The following is a 6,402-nucleotide window of genomic DNA, read 5'->3' as shown; positions in this document are numbered from 1 at the left end:
CCCGGTTTTGGTAGTACTATCACACGAGCCTGATTAAAAGTAGGAGGAGCAACATTTCCTGATAAAATGGAATTAATTAGTGATAGGAGATGAGGTGTAACATGGGGTAACAATAATTTATAGTACTCTGCACTCAAACCGTCTGGGCCAGGAGATTTGCCGTTAGCTAATTGCTTAACCACCGTCAATAATTCTAAGTCGGTGACCGGTGCCATAAGGGAAGTTCTGTCGTCTTCAGTCAGTGTAGGGGATCCGGCAGAGCGGAGGAAGGCCATGCCTCCAATAGGGTCATCCGGTGGGGCAGTGTAAAGTTCCTTATAATAGGTCAAGAAGGAGTCAGCGATGACTGTTGGGTCAGAGGACAGTTGAGGGCCTGTATGCAGGGATAGGATAGTTGGGGTGGGGCGCTGACTACGAACCATGTTCGCTAGAAGCTTGCCTGCCTTGTTACCCCACTTATAATATCTATGTTTTTGAAAATCCAGGGCGTATTGTGCTCTTTCCATGCAGAGAGTATCATAGAGGTGTTTTGTTTCGGTATAAGTTCTACGGTTATCATCTGTTGGGGAAGATAGCAGTTGTGCATATAAATTAGTGAGTGCCAGACCCAGGTCCCGATATCGCTGATTAAGGTTCTTACGCTTATTTGCAACATATGCAATTACGTAACCCCTCATCACCGGCTTGGAGGCAGACCAGAAGAGATTTATATCTCCTTCGTGCTGAGCATTGTCTTTAGCATAATGTATGAAATTAGTCTCTAAGAAAGTCTTAAATTCAGGAGAGGAGATGTGTATAGGTAAGAGGGAAATCTCCAATTAAAAGAGGTAGTTTTGGGAGACTGCAGACCTAATGTGTACCATGTGGGTGCATGGTCAGAAATGGCAATGTTTTCTACTTTGGAGTCACCTACCCTGGAGAGCAGTGTATCAGAGAGCATCCAGTAGTCAATTCGGCTGGAAGTAGCATGTGGGTGTGAGAAGAACGTATATTCTCGGCTGACAGGATGCTGATGTCGCCAAGGATCTACCAAATTAAGTGAGGACGATAGAAATTGTAATGCGGCTGGTGTGGAATGTGTGCGGCCACTAGATGTATCTGATCTATCCAAAGTCGGGTGAAGTGTAGAATTAAAATCTCCCCCAATAATTAGCCTGCCCTCAGCCCATTCCTGAAGTCGGACATATATATCCGTGAAGAAAGCGTTATGTTCTGAATTAGGTGCATATAAAGTCACAAGGGTATAAAGTTCCCCTTCCAGTTGTAATTTTATAAACAAAAACCGGCCTTCATCATCAGTACGGGTATCTAATATAGTATATCTGAGAGATTTGTGGAATATAATTATCACACCCCGAGGCCGATTTGTAGTCTTGGAACCAATTGTCCCTCAGGACATTAGGGTCTCCTAATTTCCAGTGCGTCTCTTGTAGCATCGCAACATCTGGCCGTAGACGCTTTAGGTGCTGCAATATCTTCCTACGCTTAAACGGGGTATTTAAGCTTTCAACGTTCCAAGTAAGGAACTTGAGGCTTGTCTTAGTCTCCGAAGAAACCGCCATTTCAAACAAAGATCAACCGGTGCCTGTCCTGTCGGACGTGCAAAACATTAATATAATAAACCATGTGGCTTCTCCTATCCCAGCGAGTAGGGAGGTCCAACTATTGTAAATACTGATAAATCTATACCATGTGATCAGTAGGAAAAACTGTTGTATGCAAAATGTGTCCATTTTCTAATGTTGTTTTTTTAACCCAAAACAGTGGTGTGTCCATTTTCTAATGTTGTTTTTTTAACCCAAAACAGTGGTGTGTCCATTTTCTAATGTTGTTTTTTTAACCCAAAACAGTGGTCCAAAGGACACTTTATAAACCATAAACATAATTCTATCTAAATAAACATAAAAGGGAGGGGGAAGAAAGGGGATCAGGATTAAGAAGAGAGGGAGAAGGGGGAGTTCCTGGGTTGGGATATCCAGGAACAGTCAGTTCCACAAATATACTGTGCAGCAATAATCATAACAATAAGGCAGTTTGTAATCAGCCATACATTACCAAACATGAAAGCAGTAAGAAGGATGAGTAATATTCTGAGTCCATGGGAAAACATGTTATAAGTCTTTGTCTCTGGAGGCCGGCGAGGACGGACCTCGTAACGATTCCGCAAACGTCTTGGCTGCTGAAGAGGTGTCGAACAAATACGTTTTCCCATTATATTGAGCACGAAGCTTTGCTGGATAAAGCAGTGCGAAACGGATTCCCTCTTCAAATAGGATTTTGCAAGCTGGGGAGAATTCCCGCCTTCTCATGGCTACACTATACGAAAAGTCTTGGAACAGAAGCAACTTATCGCCGTGATAGGCGAGGCCTTGAGCTTTGCGGTATGCTTCCATCATCTTGACCTTGTCCGTGTAGTTAAGAAATTTAAATATAACTGGCCGGGGTCTGCGGCGATCTGCCTGGAAGTCAGGACCAATGCGGTGAGCTCGCTCAATCAACATGGATTCGCCTTCCGTCAAACAACCGAGTTCCGTCGGTAGCCAGGCAGAAACCAAGGACATCAACTCCCGATCAGCCGGAGGTTATTTCGACGATTACGATTTTCTAAATCTTTTCTTGTATTGCAGAGATAGTGGATGTTTGACTATCGACGACAAAACGTGTCGCCGTCAGATCATCTTCCAGGTTCGAGACACATTATTCGGCCTCATCTAGCCGGGAGCTGTGCTCTTTTAGCTGCGTCATGGTGGAGTCAATGGCGTCTTTCAGACCAGCGAGTTTCCTATCCAACAGCGGTGATCCAACAGCGGTGAGAGGATGTCAGAGATTTCCTGCGCCCTGGTCACTGCGTCTGCCGTGTATCTAGAGGGGTCCGGCACACTGTCCAAGACATTGGCGTTGGGTGAAGGAGGTGGAGAACATGCGTGCATGGAGGCCGAGGCCCTAATTTCCTTAGTTTTCGCCGGTGCGGATCCGCGACCCCCTCGCTGAGATTTCGCCACATATTTATTCATGACAATAAAAAGAGGATGCGTCGTGTCACGATGAGAAAGTAGATGAAATCAGTTATCCTGCCCTGCAGGGAGTATTGTGTCTGTTGAGTTACAAGTGCGTGGGCACAGCTGACTACAAAACGGCACGTCGAGCGCTTATGGGATAATATATATTCTGCGCGCAGCAACTCCAGAAGCTATGCGAGGGTCAATGATCTCTCCTCTCTCTCCGCAGATAAAAGTGTCGGCACAAATGGGAGGTAGGCAGGGTTGTAGGGAGTGCAAGTAATCCCTCTTCTCCCGAGGGGAGCAGAGTAGGAGGGCTGCTCTTATGGTTCTTGTGGCGCCTGTGGTCTGTGAGAGGCACCAGGCAGGGACTCAGGCAGCAGGGGATCATGCAGGGCGCAGCCAGCAACGTTAGAGAGCACACTGTTGGTGAATTTTATATTGTATGTTTTATGTGGCCCAGCTGAGGGGTCCGGTGCGGATAGAAGCTGTACTTGTAGTGCGGGGGAGGGGGGGGGGGGCCTACACGGCGTTCTCCCCGGACATCCAGGGGCGTCTCCAGCGGCGTCTCCTCTCCGGAGGCTTAGCTCCGTCCCGTTGCCTAGCAGCGTCCGCTGTTACGAGCCGGAGCACAGGGACGCGGGGAACCATCTGCAGTAATCCGCTTCGCTCGTCCCGGACGGCAGGTAGGCCACTCAAAATGGCGGCCGCGGCCAGCAGACGCCACAGCTGGCGTCTGAAATCCGGGGTTGGAGGCGGTGGGGAGCCGGGGTGATGGTACCCTCTTGTCCACCTCTATCTCCGCCAGGCCCTGTAATATTTTGAGGGTCTGGAGTGCGATGTAAATCCCCTTTTCTCTAACGTCCTAGAGGATGCTGGGACTCCGTAAGGACCATGGGGATAGACGGGCTCCGCAGGAGACATGGACACTTTAAGAAAGACTTTGACTCTGGGTGTGCACTGGCCCCTCCCCCTATGCCCCTCCTCCAGACCTCAGTTTGATACTGTGCCCAGTGGAGACTGGGTGCATTTCAGGAGCTCTCCTGAGTTTCCTGTAAGAAAGCATTTTTGTTAGGTTTTTTATTTTCAGGGAGCCTGCTGGCAACAGACTCCCTGTATCGAAAGACTGAGGAGAGAGAAACAGACCCACTTCTCTGAGTTTCAGGGCTCTGTTTCTTAGGCTACTGGACACCATTAGCTCCAGAGGGATCGGTACGCAGGTCTCACCCTCGCCGTCCGTCCCAGAGCCACGCCGCCATCCTCCTCGCAGAGCCGGAAGAAAGAAGCCGGGTGAGTAAGTGAGGAAAAGACCATCTGAGGCGGCATAAGACACCTTGATCGTCACTGAGGTAACGCACAGCACGGCAGCTGTGCGCCATTGCTCCCCTTCACCTCACACACCTCGGTCACTGTAAGGGTGCAGGGCGCAGGGGGGGGGGGGGCCTGGGCAGCAATATAAACCTCTCTTATGGCAAATACACATATATACATGTACAGCTGGGCACTGTACATGTATATAAAGAGCCCCCGCCATGTTATTGGAAAATTTGAGCGGGACAGAAGCCCGCCGCCGAGGGGGCGGGGCTTCTCCCTCAGCACTCACCAGCGCCATTTTTTCTCCACAGCACCGCTGAGAGGAAGCTCCCCGGACTCTCCCCTGCTTGACACACGGTGAAAGAAGGGTTTTTAAAGTAGATGGGGGGCACATAATTGGCGCATATATACAACAACAGCGCTACTGGGTAAACATACTGTGTTTTTTCCTGGGTCATATAGCACTGGGGTGTGTGCTGGCATACTCTCTCTCTGTCTCTCCAAAGGGCCTGGTGGGGAACCTGTCTTCAGAAAGAGCTTCCCTGTGTATGTGTGGTGTGTCGGTACGTGTGTGTCGACATGTCTGAGGTTGAAGGCTCACCTAAGGAGGAGGGGGAGTGTATGAATATTAGGTCTCCATCGACAATGCCGACACCTGACTGGATGGATATGTGGAATGTTTTAAGTGCTAATGTTAATTTATTGCACAAAAGACTAGACAAAGCTGAAGCTGGGGTACAGTCAGGGAGTCAACCCATGCCTTTCCCAATGTCGCCTGGACCTTCGGGGTCTCAGAAGCGCCCACTATCCCAATTAGTTGACACAGATACCGACACGGATTCAGACTCCAGTGTCGACTACGATGATGCAAAATTACAGCCAAAGGTGGCTAAATGTATTCGATATATGATTATCGCAATAAAAGATGTTTTGCATATCACCCCTGTCCCTGACACGAGGGTACACATGTATAAGGAAAAGAAACCTGAGGTCTCCTTTCCCTCCTCACATGAGCTGAACGAATTATGCGAAAAAGCGTGGGAAACTCCAGACAAAAAACTGCAGATTTCCAAAAGGATTCTGATAGCGTATCCTTTCCCGTCGCAGGACAGGATACGCTGGGAATCCTCCCCTAGGGTAGACAAAGCTTTGACGCGCTTATCAAAAAAGATAGTGCTTCCATCCCAAGATACGGCTATCCTCAAGGATCCTGCTGACCGCAAGCAGGAGGTTACCTTGAAGTCCATTTACACACATTCTGGTACGTTACTCAGACCGGCTATTGCGTCGGCCTAGGTTTGTAGTGCTGTAGCAGCATGGACAGATTCCTTATCAGCGGAAATTGATACCCTTGATAAGGATACCATTTTAATGACCCTAGGGCATATAAAAGATGCTGTCTTATATATGAGGGATGCTCAAAGAGACATTAGTTTACTGGGTTCCAGGATAAACGCTATGTCTATTTCTGCTAGGCGTGTCTTATGGACCCGACAGTGGACAGGTGATGCCGACTCCAAGAGACATATGGAGTTGTTGCCTTACAAGGGTGAAGAATTGTTTGGAGAGGGCCTCTCTGACCTCGTCTCCACGGCTACGGCAGGTAAATCAATTTTTTTGCCATATATTCCCTCACAATCTAAGAAAGCGCCTCATTATCAGATGCAGTCCTTTCGTTCCAATAAAAGCAAGAGAGTACGTGGATCGTCCTTTCTTGCCAGAGGTAAGGGCAGAGGGAAAAAGCTGCACAACACAGCTAGTTCCCAGGAACAGAAGTCCTTCCAGGCCTCTGCAAAATCCACTGCATGACGCTGGGGCTCCCCTGAGGGAGTCCGCTCCAGTGGGGGCACGTCTTCGACTGTTCAGCCACATCTGGGTCCACTCACAGGTGGATCCCTGGGCAATAGAAATTGTTTCCCCGGGTTACAAGCTGGAATTCGAAGAGGTGCCTCCTCGCCGGTTTTTCAAATCGTCCCTACCGGAAAAACCCCTGGAAAGGGAGATAGTGTTGCATGCGATTCACAAATTGTGTCTTCAACAAGTGGTGGTAGAGGTTCCCCTGCTTCAAAGAGGGAAGGGGTACTACTCA

The sequence above is a fragment of the Pseudophryne corroboree genome, chromosome 9 (assembly GCF_028390025.1).
Source record: "Pseudophryne corroboree isolate aPseCor3 chromosome 9, aPseCor3.hap2, whole genome shotgun sequence".
NCBI classification, from domain to species: domain Eukaryota; kingdom Metazoa; phylum Chordata; class Amphibia; order Anura; family Myobatrachidae; genus Pseudophryne; species Pseudophryne corroboree.
This window is presented reverse-complemented; position numbering follows the sequence as displayed.